Genomic DNA, 13,822 nt, shown 5'->3' with positions numbered 1-13,822 from the left:
AAGCAAATACCATATGTTAATACATATATATGGAATCTAAAAAAAAAATGTTCTGAAGAACCTAGGGGCAGGACAGGAATAAAGATGCAGATGTAGAGAAGGGACTTGAGGACATGAGAAGGGGGAAGGGTAAGCTGGGGCATAGTAAGAGAACGGCATGGGCATATACACACTACCAAATGTAAAATAGCTAGTTAGTGGGAAGCAGCCACATAGCACAGGTAGATCAGCTCAGTGCTTTGTGACCACCTAGAGGGGTGGGATAGGGAGGGTGGGATGGGAAGGGTGGGAGGGGCATGCAAGAGGGAGGAGATATGGTAATATATGTATATGTATAACTGATTCACTTTGTTATAAAGCAGAATCTAACACACCATTGTAAAGCAATTATACTCCAATAACGATGTTAAAAAAAAATAAAAAGCATAGTGTCTTAAGGAATGTGGGTATATATCAGTGCTGTATAGACCACTCTTCTAGGAAGAGAACTAAAAGAATTTTCTTTGCCCAGGTTATGATCTCTTTTCCAAAGGAAGTGATAATTTAAGGAAAGATGTGTGCATGTTTGTGTGTTACCCTGATTAATGAATGAGGTAATTGAAGATTGAAGAAACATGGTAGGCTACAAACTCATCTTGGAACACATGAAACATCAAGACACACATGCAAATAAATTGTACTTTTAAGAAAATGTGTGCTATTTTGTGTATGTTGTTTTTTGCACAGTAAAATGCTTAAATTTTGTTTTGCATTTTAAAATCTGACATTAAATTTACAAGAGCCTTTTTAAGTCCTTAGGAGAAAGTTCTTAGGTTTGTAAAACTGCCTTGTTAGGTATGTAAAGTATTTTTTAAAATCATATTTTCAGCCCATAATATGAAATGCCTAAGGAATTTTAGTTAACAAAATATGGAAGTGGTATCTGTTTAGGAAAATTTGATTTATCAAATGTATGATTTTATTGAAAAATAAGGAAAAAGTGAAAGCAATTTAAAATAAAATTACATTTAAAAGTAATTCTATATGCCAAGTTTAAAAGCTTAACAATTAGTTTATAAATGTGTACAATAATATATTGAATATTGATTATAACACAGCAATTGCCAGCATTTTGTGGTTGGCACCTCGCTCCATTGGAAGAGCCCATTAATAATCGTCTACCTTTCACCTGAAATGCAAATTAACGAACTTTCCATAAAACAATTTGTGTGGCTCTTCCTTAGCCATCCTTCCTAGGGGGCAGGAACTCAAGAGTTTTCTCTGGTACCATCGGGCCATGAAATTCTGGAACTGCACTGCTGGGCTTATGAGTACAGGAACGTATGACCTCAGAGTGCCTCCCCTGAACTCCTCTAACAAACTCCTGCGTATCCCTCAAAACCCAGATCAGAATTAAATTGACATTTCATCCATGTTACACCTGTACTAGATGCTTTATTTACTCATTCACCAACTCTTTATTGTATGCCTATTTGATGAGCTAAATGAGCATTGTGATGACTTTTATAGAGTTGCTAAAAAACAGCCATTTTAGCTCAAGCATGTTGACACTGCTGTGTTTTTGAGACACACAAACATATATATCTATATGTTTATGTATATACAGCTATCTGTATCTATATATCTATCTATATATCTATATATCCATCTATGTATCTGTGTATATAGATCTATACATATATACTCTATATCTATCAGCTGAATTTTATGCTTATTCATGTCTACACATCTAAGTTTAATAGGAAACAAACAGACCTTCATTATGCTTACTAGATGCTGGGAAAACACTAGCTTATGTATTTTTCCTCTTCAGCCTTCCTTCATTTCTTTTAAAATTGATACCTCAGCACAAATGGAGAGCAAGGGCCCCTTCCTAGCTCATGCAAAGATGGTGCCCTCTGGTGGATGGTGGTAAAAATTACACCGTTCTCTCCAGAATTCTGTTTGGGTTTTTTATTTTTCTTTTTTTCCCAGATTTATCTTCAGTTGATTTTACATTCCAGCGTCATTAGGATTACTGTCAGAGTGCTCATACCTACTGTGATATGAGGAATGCAGAAAGTTCCTTATCACCCAAACAGCAGCCCTGCCCATTCCACCATTATATCAGGCCTCAGTAATGATCCTTTGTGGCTTTGAAGGTCCCTGCTACTATTTATTATTCTACCTCAAAGGTACACATTGTGAGACATAATAATATTTTGAGGCATTAATTTACTACAAGAGATGAGCTCATCAGTATCTGATCTCAAAAGTACTCAGAAGCAAGACAGATCTGTCAAAAAGTGGCTGAGGTATCTCTTCAACTTCTACCTTTGTAGAGAGAAAATACCTTAAAATAGTAATATTTTGTCTGTTCTTTTCTGCCCTTGTGTATAACTTCTCTCCCTATTAGTGAAAGGCATTGCCTCAAGATGAGGTCATATTGCAATACCAAAAAAATAAAGTCAATTTTTAGGTTAAAAAAATCGAAAATATGCTTTTAATATGAAGAAGAGGAGGCCTGCATGAAGTAGAAAACAGAGTTTTGTCAAATCACTAGGAACGAATATAGAGGAAAACCAGACTCCCTGCCACCCCAAACTCAAGGCACTAGAGGAGTTCGAACGAGGCCACAGGAAGGAGGAGCTGCAAGGCTGGGCAAGGCCTGAAAAGGTACCCAAGGTGTGGGTAAGAAACAGGGGGATGGGACCCAGAGGTGACAACCAGAAACAGAGAAGAACCTCCAGGGGAAAGTGCAGAGCTCCACAGTCACCAGGAGCAAGGAGAAGCACAGACGCTGAACTACTGTCTGGGGAATATTTTATTTCCACCCCGGGGACCATGGCTCATCTCCTGTGGACAGCATCATTACCTGATCATCCCACTGGTGCAAGGTGTAAGCCTCCCGTGGAGAGCTGCCCGCTGCTCACACACTGGACGTTCGGCACATGCATGCCAGCCTGCATCCTGAGACACTGCTGAGCCCCCTGTAAATAACACTGGGTAGTACCTCCCTCCTTTGCAATCGTCAGAATGCTCACAGATCCCCAAAGCCAGAGAGTAGAGGCTATTAACCGCCAGACAACAATTTACCCCTGCTACATCTTAACTTTTGAACCAGAAAATTAACACGGAAGAATAACGCCAGAACCAAAGGAAAAGGGTTACATCTTGTTTTCCTAGAAACTAGAAGTAAGGGGGAAACTAGAAGGATAATGGCTCTCTAGAATCCTTGTCCCAGCCTCACTCTGTTCGAAGCATAAATATTTTAGCCGTGACCACAAGTAGGGAAGCTTAGATTCTCCACATCCTGGGGACAGCAGGGAGAAAAGCAGAATGGGTCACATAAACACATTCTTTTGCAAGATCTCAATAATTGAACTCTACCCGCACAGAATTCCATTCCCTTTGACTCGCAGCTATAGCATTATGTGACATGGCTAAATGTCTACCTACATTAAGCCACTTTGTTACAACTTTGGAGTTTTAGGTTATCATCTATAAGTCTACTTCATAGAATAGTAGTGAGGATTAAAAAGAAAAATATGCAGAATAAACAAGCCATTGGATTTTGTATTGGAGTATAATTGCTTTATAATGTTGTGTTAGTTTCTGCTGTACAATGAACTATATCAGCCACATATATATATATCCCTTCCCTTTTGGACCTCCCTCCCCTCCCAGCCCACCCATCTAGGTCATCACAGCGCACTGAGCTGAGCTCCCTGTGCTATACAGTATTTTCCCACTAGCTATCTATTTTACACATGGTACTGTATTTATGTCAAACCTAATGTCCCAATTCATCCCACCCTCTCCTTCCCCTACCCTGTGTCCACATGTCCATTCTCTATGTCTACATTTCTATTCCTGCACTGCAAATAGGTTCATCTGTGCCACTTTTCTAGATTCCACATATATGCATTAATATACGATATATGTTTTTCTCTTTCTGGCTTACTTCACTCTGTAAGACAGTATCCATCCACATCTCTACAAATGACCCAATTTCCTTTCCTTTTATGGCTGAGTAATAGTCCATTATATATATGGACCACATCTTCTTTATCCATTTGTTTATCGATGGGCATTTGAGTTGCTTCCATGACCCAGGTACTGTAAATAGTGCTGCAATGAACATCGGGGTACATGTGACTTTTTGAATTATGGTTTTCTCAGGGTATATGCCAAGTAGTGGGATTTTGGGTCATATAGTAGTTCTATTTTTAGTTTTTTTAGCAACCTCCCTACTGTTTTCCACAGTAGCTGTATCAATTTACATTCCCACCAACAGTGCAAGAGGGTTCCCTCTTCTCCACAACCTCCCGGCATTTATTTTGATGGTGGCCATCCTGACTGGTGTGAGGTGATACCTCACTGTGGTTTTGATTTGCATTTCTCTAATGATTAGTGATGTTGACCATCTTTTCATGTGCCTCTTGGCCATCTGTATGTCTTCTTTGGTGAAATGTCTATTTTGGCCTTCCACCCATTTTAGGATTGGGCTGTTTGTTTTTTGATATTGAGCTGCATGAGCTGTTTGTATATTTCGGAGATTAATCCTTTGTCCATTGTTTCATTTGCAAATCTTTTCTTCCATTCTGAGGGTTATCTTTTCATCTTGTTTATGGTTTCCTTTGCTGTGCAAAAGCTTGTAAGTTTCATTAGGTCCCATTTGCTTATTTTTGTTTTTATTTCCGTTACTCTAGGAGGTAGGTTATAAAAGATCTTGCTGTCATTTATGTCAGAGTGTTTTTCCTATGTTTTCCTCTAAAAGTTTTACAGTGTCTGGTCTTACATGTAGGTCTTTAATCCATTTTGAGTTTATTTTTGTGTATGGTGTTAGGGAGTGTTCTAATTTCATTCTTTTACATGTAGCTGTCCAGTTTTCACAGCACCACTTATTGAAGGGGCTGTTTTTTCTCCATGGTATATTCTTGCCTCCTTTGTCATAGATTAAGTGACCATAGGTGCATGGGTTTATCTCTAGGCTTTCTATCCTGTTCCATTGATCTATATTTCCATTTTTGTGCCAGTACCATACTGTCTTGATTACTGTAGCTTTCTAGAATAGTCTGAAGTCAGGGAACCTGATTCCTTTGGCTCCATTTTTCTTTCTCAAGATTGCTTTGGCTAGTTGGGGTCTTTTTTGTTTCCATACAAATTGTAAATTTTTTTGTTCTAATTCTTTGAAAAATGCCAGTGGTAATTTGATACAGATTACATTGAACATGTAAATTGCTTTAGGTAGTTTAGTCATTTTCACAATATTGATTCTTCCAATCCAGGAACATGGTATACCTCTCCATCAGTTTGTGTCATCTTTGATTTCCTTCATCAGTGTTTTATAGTTTTCTGAATACAGGTCTTTTGCCTCCTTAGGTAGATTTATTCCTAGGTGTTTTATTCTTTTTGTTGCAATGGTAAATGGGATTGGTTCCTTAATTTTTCTTTCTGATCTTTCAATGTTAGTGAATAGGAATTCAAGAGATTTCTGTGCATCAATGTTGTATCCTGCAAATTTTCCAGATTCATGGACTAGTTCTAGTAGTTTTCTGGTGGCATCTTTAGGATTTTTTACATATAGTGTCATGTCATCTGCAAGCAGTGACAGTTTTACGTTTCTTTTCCAACTTGTATTCCCTTTATTTCTTTTTCTTCTCTGATTGCCATGGCTAGGACTTCCAGAACTATGTTGAATAATAGTGGCAAGAGTGGATATCCTTGTCTTGTTCCTGATTTAGAGGAAATGCTTTCAGTTTTTCACCATTGAGAATGATGTTTTGCTGTGGGTTTGTCATTTATGGCCTTTATTATGTTGAGGTAGGTTCCCTCTATGCCCACTTTCTGGAGAGTTTTTATCATAAATTGGTGTTAAATTTTGTCAAAAGCTATTCTGCATCTATTGACATGATTACATGGCTTTTATCCTTTAATTTGTTAATATGGTGTATCACATTGATTGATTTGTGTATATTGAGGAATGCTTGCATCCCTGGGATAAATCTCACTTGATCGTGGTGTGTGATCCTTTTAATGTGTTGTTGGATTCTCTTTGCTACTATTTTGTTGAGGATTGCTGTGTCTATGTTCATCAGTGGTATTGGTCTGTAATTTTCTTTTTTTGTGATATCTTTGTCTGGTTTTGTTATCAGGGTGATGGTGGCCTCATAAAATGAGTTTGGGAGTGTTCCTCCCTCTGTAAGTTTTTGGAAGACTTTGAGAAGGATGGGTGTTAGCTCTTCTCTAAATGTTTGATAGAATTCGCCTGTGAAGCCATCTGATCCTGGACTTTTGTTTGTTGGAAGATTTTTAATCACAGTCTCAAATTCAGTGCTTGTGATTGGTCTGTTTATATTTTCTAATTCTTCCTGGTTCAGTCTTGGAAAGTTGTACCAAGACTAAACCAGGAAGTTGCTTGTAGTAGTCTCTTAGGATGCTTTGTATTTCTGTGGTGTCTGTTGTAACTTCTCCTTTTTCATTTCTAATTTTATTGATTTGAGGCCTCTCCCTTTTTTTGCTAATGAGTCTGGCTAAAGGTTTATCAATTTTGTTTATCTTCTCTAAGAACCAACTTTTAATTTTATTCATCTTTGCTATTGTTTTCTTCTTTTTCTATTTCATTTATTCCTGCTGTGACCTTTATGATTTCTTTTCTTCTACTAACTTTGGCTTTTCTTTGTTCTCTTTCTAGTTGCTTTATGTGTAAGGTTAGATTGTTTATTTGAGATTTTTCTTGTTTTCAGTATCAGAAACAGAAAATGTATTCCTTTTTTCAGTTGTAATAGATACTGATAAATGTCCCATCAAAGTAGTGGTAGTAATTTTCACTCAACCTCACAGCCCATTAATCAACAAGTTCTCTAGATTCTCCTTCCTAAGTAACTTTTCTGGTCAGTTCCTTTCACTCCATCCCCACCCACCACCCTTGTTCAGGCATCACCAACCCTGCATTGTTGCAATATCTCTTAATGAGGTTCCAATCCTCATTGATTCCTATCCACATTGCAACCACAGTGAATGAAGACCTAATCTTGGGAGTGAAGATATAATCATGCCACTGGCTAATCTGAATTCTCTAGTGGCATCCCCTTGACTTGTGGATAAAATCCACGTCCTTAGAATGAGCTTCAAGTTGCCTCGTGTTTTGCCCTGGCCTCATTTCCACTCCATTCCCACATTCTCTCCAGGCATATCAGAAGCTTCCAGCTCGGTTTGAAATGGGCTTCCTATTACACATTTTTTCTCTATCTGAGAAACTCTGCCTTTCCTTCAAGGCTTAGCTCAAGCACTGCCTCCTCTCAACTGGGAAGGATATCTCTCCATGCAACTTCTAGTCATCTCTATCGGTACAATTGTCACCCTGTTTCACCAGTCTTTTTTTACTGGGAAGTCTTTGAAGTAGGAAACCGTGTCCTGTCTTGTCTCTTTAGAATCTAGCCCTATGCCTGGAGGTGCTCAATGGATGTTTGTTGGATGAATGAATACATGAACACATAAACACGTGAGCTCCACCATAAAATGCTTATGTTATAGTTATAAAGACAGAACAGATACATACAAATGATGCAAGTCACTAATGCTAAGAGTGAAATACCAAATGAGTGGGACAAATGACCAGAGCTATGCAATTAGAAGGGAGAATTCACCCCAGCTGTCGAAGGCAGGGCAAATTGGATCATTCCCAAAGAACAGCTGGAGAGACTGACATAGGTGTGTTCAAAGTTTATCTTGACTCCTTTCTCCTCAATTAAACACAGAAGAGGCCGAATGAAAGGGTGTGGATGACTTGGCATAATTATAATTTCCCAGAGACTTAGACCCCTTTTGCGTAAATCAGTGTTTTTCAACCCTTTTTTCATTTTTGTCCTCCTTAAGGAAGCTTTTTAACATATGTTCCCTTATCTCGTCCCCTCCGCCGCATGAAAATTTAATAACGAAATATACTATCTCTTTTATGTCCTATAGCCCTTTGGAAAGCCACACATCATTGTAATATCTAAAATCACAAATTTGTACTTCCTTGGGGGTCATAATGTCCCTTTTGAGAGCACATGGTGTAAACCAAAGGCAGAGTGTGATCCCAGCAAAGAGCTTGGTGATGCAGCACAGAGCTCATCTTCAAAAACACTGGTCTTCAATAAATGTATTTTTAGCAATAGGCAGTGAGGGTTCTTTAGTGAGAGGCAGACTAGATGGCCTCAGAGGCACTTCCAAATTCTACATACGGAGCTGTCAGAACCCAGAGATCTCAGGGGGAATGTCCTAGTATTTAATTAGAAAACTAATTTAATTTGGAAAGAAAGTAATTAGGAAATTCATGTTCTATTACAGGGACTTGAATGAAAATTGCTTTCCTCTTACTCTTCTCCAGTCAATAACCAGGGTGACAACTATAGGAGAGAGGGAAGTGTTATCTAAAAGGATGAAAGGGATAAGCATACCTCTGGTTTAGGGACTTGTAGCCCAAAATAGATGAAATGCAAATCAGGAGACTGAGCTTACCCCAATGTGGTGGAAGCAGGGAGCTCCCTTCTATTCAGCCACACATGGCACCGATGGGGCATCCAACTAGGACGGGGAGGGAGCAGCTGCCAAACTCACTACCTGACGCTCTGTGACCTGCAAGTAAGGCCTCCTCCGGAGGCAGCACTCCTGGTACCGTGGTGGATACTTGGCCATGCACTGGCTTACCCTCAGGGACAGGGTCTGATGGGCACTTGTCTCAACAGCAGAGTATGCGTCTTGCTGCACATCAGATTCATCTCAGGAGAGCTGTTCTAAAATACAGAGTACTGAGTTTCGTATGACCCTACTAAATAAAGCTCTGGGTTGGGGCCCAGGAATCTGCAGTTTGAATCATCCCCCCCTCTCCCACCACTGGTGATCCCAATGCAAGGGCATCTTTCACCTGATGATTGGAGACCATTGCATTTGACTGGAAAGCAGCACCCTGGTTATCAGGTCTCACCTGGAAGCTATCTTCCTGCCCTCACTGACCCACAGACTCACACAGGAGTGTGGGGCAACATCTTTGTAAAAGCAGAACTGAAAAGGATTTCCCAAGAAAGGCTGGCATGCAGGAGGAAACGGAGGGAGGGGGAGGGAGGTGGCTAAGAGGGGGATGGAGAGGGAAGGGAGAAGGAAGGGAGGGTGGAGGAGAGAAAGAGAGATGGAGAAGGCTGAGGGAGAACGTGGAGAATTCCGCAGAAAGAAGACAAAGAGGGTGAATGCAGACCAGACCCTGGAAAGGAGAGGGGAGGAAAGGAGGAAACAAGGGAGCCAGAGGCCTGTGCTTTCTCTCTCAAGGTGGGAGAGAAGTAAAAAGTCCTCATGTCCAGGCCCAGGAGATAGTACCAGTTGGTGATTAAGAAAATGTGTGTTTGGCCAATTGCTAGGCAGGTGTTCTAAGACAAGGTACTTACCTTCCTAACATTCATCCTCCTCACAGGTAAGTGTGGAATTGTAATCGTGAGGCCTCCATGAATAGTGCATCTTAAAGCAGGTTATCAATATAAAGCACTTTAAGTTGTTAATCTTAGGGCTGGATGAGACCACTGGGTCTATTTCCTCCAAATCCCTCTTTTCACAGAAGAAGAAACCGAAGCCCAGAGACAAGTGACCCACAGGGTGTCACATGGTGAGCGGTGCGTCAGTGACAAAGTATATGCTGAGATACTCAGTCACCATCTGTCAAGAAGTACGAGAGAACTCCAGCCCACCCTCAGGCAAAAGGGGAGGTAAGTGGACGAAGGCTGTGAGCCCTCTTTCCCAATCAGCCCCCTCGGCTGACGGCCCCCAGGCCACAGGAGAGCACAGCACTCGGGCCAGCCCGCGAGCTGGATCTTGGTCTGTCCCACCCTGCCCGCCCCCTCGCGGTCTTGTCAAGAGGAGAGGCCAAAGGAGGCATCCCCAGAATTGGGGGACGAGGAGAGTCAGCATCAAACAAGCAGAATTGTCCCTGCAGGAGCACCCCACCCTAAGAGGTACTGGGCACCACACACATGTCCACCATTAAAATGCTCACTTGAATGTACCCTCAAGACTGGAATGCAGCTGGAAAAAGCAAGAATAAAATCAGTTATTTTGAGGCTGGGCTTCGTGGTAGAAGGATGTGTTGGCTGAAGGGGAGTGGCTGGTCAATATGGAGCCAGAAACACATATAGTTAGAAGCAAGAATTTATCGTCTTCCTCCAGTGCTAACCAAGGAGAAAGACTGTACTGGGGAGGAAATAAGTATTACAGAAATGAAATCCTTTTGGAGAAGGGGCAACTTGTCAAGCTTTTCCTTTACCTGCTTTATTTTCCCCGCGAGTACATTTAGTTATGTATGTTCTGAGTCAATGTTCTGAGCTAAGCTATCCCTTGCTACTTTGATCTCAGGTGAGGTGCAGGGTGGGGGGCGGAGCGTGGATGGGTGGGGGCGGGGAGCATCTCATAAGCAGGCACAAGTAATTCAGTCACTGCAGAGACATATCCTTTAAAGTTAATGAGTACACGGGGCTTCTGGTTTATAAGCATCGGACAGTCCTTCGGAACCTAAACAGACTGATAAACATGAGTTTCTGCATCTGTAAAGCTGAGGTCTTGGTCCTACTCAGGATTTATCCTGCCTTGCTGCGAGCCCCAAGCCCTGCCCCACCCTACTTGCCACCATCTCAGCTACAACAATACTCTAATACTGCCCAGATCACACACTTACATTTAAGAGAAACACCCCAGAAACACCAGTGCCTTAACCCATTTCCCTTCAACAAATGTATTAACCAGCTATGATCAGCCAGACACTACACTAAAAGCCGGTATTACAAAGGTGAATAAGACATGGCACCTGCCTTCAGGGAACTCAGAGGCAGGACCTTGCCACTGCAAGTGTGGTCCATAGGCCACCAGTGTCAGCATCGCCGCAGAGCTCGTTAGAAATGTAGATTCCGAGGCCCTATGCCAGACCTACTGACTCTGAATCTGCATTTCACTAAGATCTCCAGGTGATTTGTATGCATATAAAGTTTGAGAAGCGCTGATCTAGTAGCAAAGATTCAACTAAAGCCATCTTGAATTAAACTTCATGACGATGAAGTAAACTAAGTATGGTGGGAACATCGAGAAGGGTTTGGTTAATTCTGAGGGAGAAGTAGCCATTTGCACTGAAATTGAACTGGCCAACAAGTTGGGGCTGGGGGCAACTGAGAGTAGGTAGGAGCATTCACCTGTGGAAAAGGGCATGAACAAAGCTGTGAATGTGCATGTTGTGTGGGTGATGGGGGGTGTGAGGGTGAGGGTAGGCCATGTGCAGAGCCAGATTGGGACAGACTGGAAGAAAGGTCTTTCAAGGGCTCCTAAATCTCACCCCAGGATGGATGGCTGCCCAGCCTATAAGTGCTGTGTTCTTTGCACTGCCCTTGTTACCAGCCCTCCATGCTAGGATCTGACCAGTGCATGGACAGGGAGAGGCCTCTTCCCAACTTCTGGCCCTCAGTGACCCCTTGGGGATGAGGGGCTGATGTTTGCAGACAGCAAAGGATGCCGAGTCTCAGATCTCACGCCAGGACACCTGGTCCCTGGCAACAACTCTGCAGAACGACCTTGGTAGGAAGTGGATGCACAGATTCCCACGGATCCCACGGATTACTGGCAGCCCAAACAGCCTCCGAAGAGAGGGCTTCCCCCTTATTCAGCTTGTAAGAGAAGCTGACTCTGGAGAAAGTTGAGAAAGTAATGACATGTTATGGAAGGGGATTGGGTCAGAGTCTGGAGGCTGGGTTCCAGTTCCGACCTGGCCTCTAGCTGTATAACCATAAGGAAGTCTCTGGGTCTCAGCTGTAAAATGAAGAAGATGGACAAGGTGATTCCCAGGTCCTTTCCAGCCCTGATAGTCTGTGATTCTGGAACCTTCCAGTTTTAGAAAGGTCTGCCATGTTCCCCTTTTTCAGACTACTTGGATTCTTGTGGAATTTACTGCTGAGTGTCAAAATAAAACATCCTGAGGACAGGATCTCCATCCAACTAACAAGGGCGTCTGGATTATATTGTCCATTGGATTACATTTAGAGGACTAGATAGATAGATAGATAGATAGATGACACACAGACACATTGGCAGATAGATAAATTATGAAACTGACATTAAACCTCTACCATGGGTTGTGTTTGGCAATTGAGTTCAGCACCCAAAATGCAAAACCTTTGATTCTGGCCAAAATGTTGTCATATATCTTTGGAGAAATATGACACATATTAACAAAGAAGAAAGCACTATATAATTTCATAATAAAGTGTTCTGTTAATGATAATTGTTAACATTTTACAGTGCTAAACACTTTATAGGAATTTCCTCATTTATCTCCCTCAAATCTATAAGGTAATAAATCATGTAATATGTTTTTGCCTGTAAATAATAGAAAAGCCTGATGATGCTGGCCTAAGCATTAAGGAATTTATTCTCTCACTTAACAAGAACTCCAGAGGTAGTGTACCTCCAGAGCTGGTTAATACAGTGACTGGATGAAATCGTCAAGGGTCCAGTTTATTTCTAGTTTTTCTCTCTGCCATTCTCATTGGCCTTGTCCTCAGATTAGCGACCGTAATCGTTTCAAGATGCTGTCACACTTAAAGATGCCATATCCTCATAGATTGTCCAGAGGCAGAAAAGACAGCTCTATCATATACATAAAATATTCCTTTATGATGGGGGAGCACTTTACCAGAAGAACCAGAGCAGGCTTCCCCTCGCATCTCCCTGCCTGGGCTTGCATTTCACGCCCACCCCTAAACCCACCACCAGCGAGGGAATCACTGCGGGGCTCAGCCTGCTTTACTGTTGTTTTACTCCTTGCCTGTGGTGGGCACGCAGGCCCACCTTCCTCGGAGAGGGAGGGGAGCTAGTGAAAAGAAAAGGAGGGGGTGTTCTATAGGAAAAAAGAAAGGCAAGTGGTTTTAAGGCAAAAAAAGAAAAAATATCATTTTACAGTATAAGAAATGGAAGTTTCGAGAATTAAGTAACTTGTTCAAAGGCATGCAACTTGCAAGCAGCAGAGTTGGGATTCAAAACAGAGCCCATACCCTGACACATTCCAAATCAGGTCAAAGTCACCTGCCCCCTGCAGCTTCCACTGCATTCCTGACCTCAGCCCCCAGGCAGTTACTCACTCTGGGGTCAGAGGCTTCTTGCCCCGTCAAGGTCACAATGCACAGATGTTATTTGCTCTCCCAGCCTTCTCCAGGGCAGGGACTAGATTTCATCCATCTTTTTATTTCTCTTTTATCCCCACCCTCTAACACCATGCTTAGTTTCTTTTTTTTTTTTAATTAATTAATTTATTAATTTTTGGCTGCATTGGGTCTTCGTTGCTGCGTGTGGATTTTGTCTAATCGTGGCGAGCGGGGGCTACTCTTCATTGCGGTGCGCGGGCTTCTCACTGCGGTAGCTTCTCTTGTTGTGGGGCACGGGCTATAGGCACGTGGGCTCAGTAGTTGTGGCACGTGGGGTCAGTAGCTATGACTTGCGGGCTCTAGAATGGAGGCTCAGTAGTTGTGGCGCACGAGCTTAGTTGCTCAGCGGCATGTGGGATCTTCCCGGCCGGGAAGTGGGATGTGGGGATTAAACCCTTCTGCTATGTTGCCAAACAAAGGAAGTCCTTGGACTAGCTGTTCAAGATAAGCTCATTTTCTAATTCATTTATGCAAATGAATTACTTTTTAGTGACAATAAAACCTGTTTATTTGCCATCAAGTTGTCTAGGAAACTGGAATTAAATTCGGCGTTTAGTTTCAGTTTTTAAAATAATTTTAGACATGAATATTGCTAAAACATGTTGAAACTTCTCTGCTGCCTTTAATAA

At 41.8% G+C, this 13,822-nt stretch overlaps 1 long non-coding RNA gene across 1 annotated transcript in view; it reads left to right on the top strand.

Annotated features, from left to right (window-relative positions):
- Positions 1–9,716, top strand: part of LOC138842365 (uncharacterized) — a 51,628-nt gene extending 41,912 nt beyond the window's left edge. Inside the window, exon 3 of the long non-coding RNA XR_011376780.1 lies at positions 9,575–9,716. This is a non-coding gene — a long non-coding RNA (uncharacterized lncRNA). The remainder of the gene's footprint in view (positions 1–9,574) is intronic.
- Positions 9,717–13,822: the final 4,106 nt, after the last annotated feature.

The sequence above is a fragment of the Globicephala melas genome, chromosome 1, assembly GCF_963455315.2.
Source record: "Globicephala melas chromosome 1, mGloMel1.2, whole genome shotgun sequence".
Classification (NCBI taxonomy): Eukaryota; Metazoa; Chordata; class Mammalia; order Artiodactyla; family Delphinidae; genus Globicephala; species Globicephala melas.
This window is presented reverse-complemented; position numbering and strand designations above follow the sequence as displayed.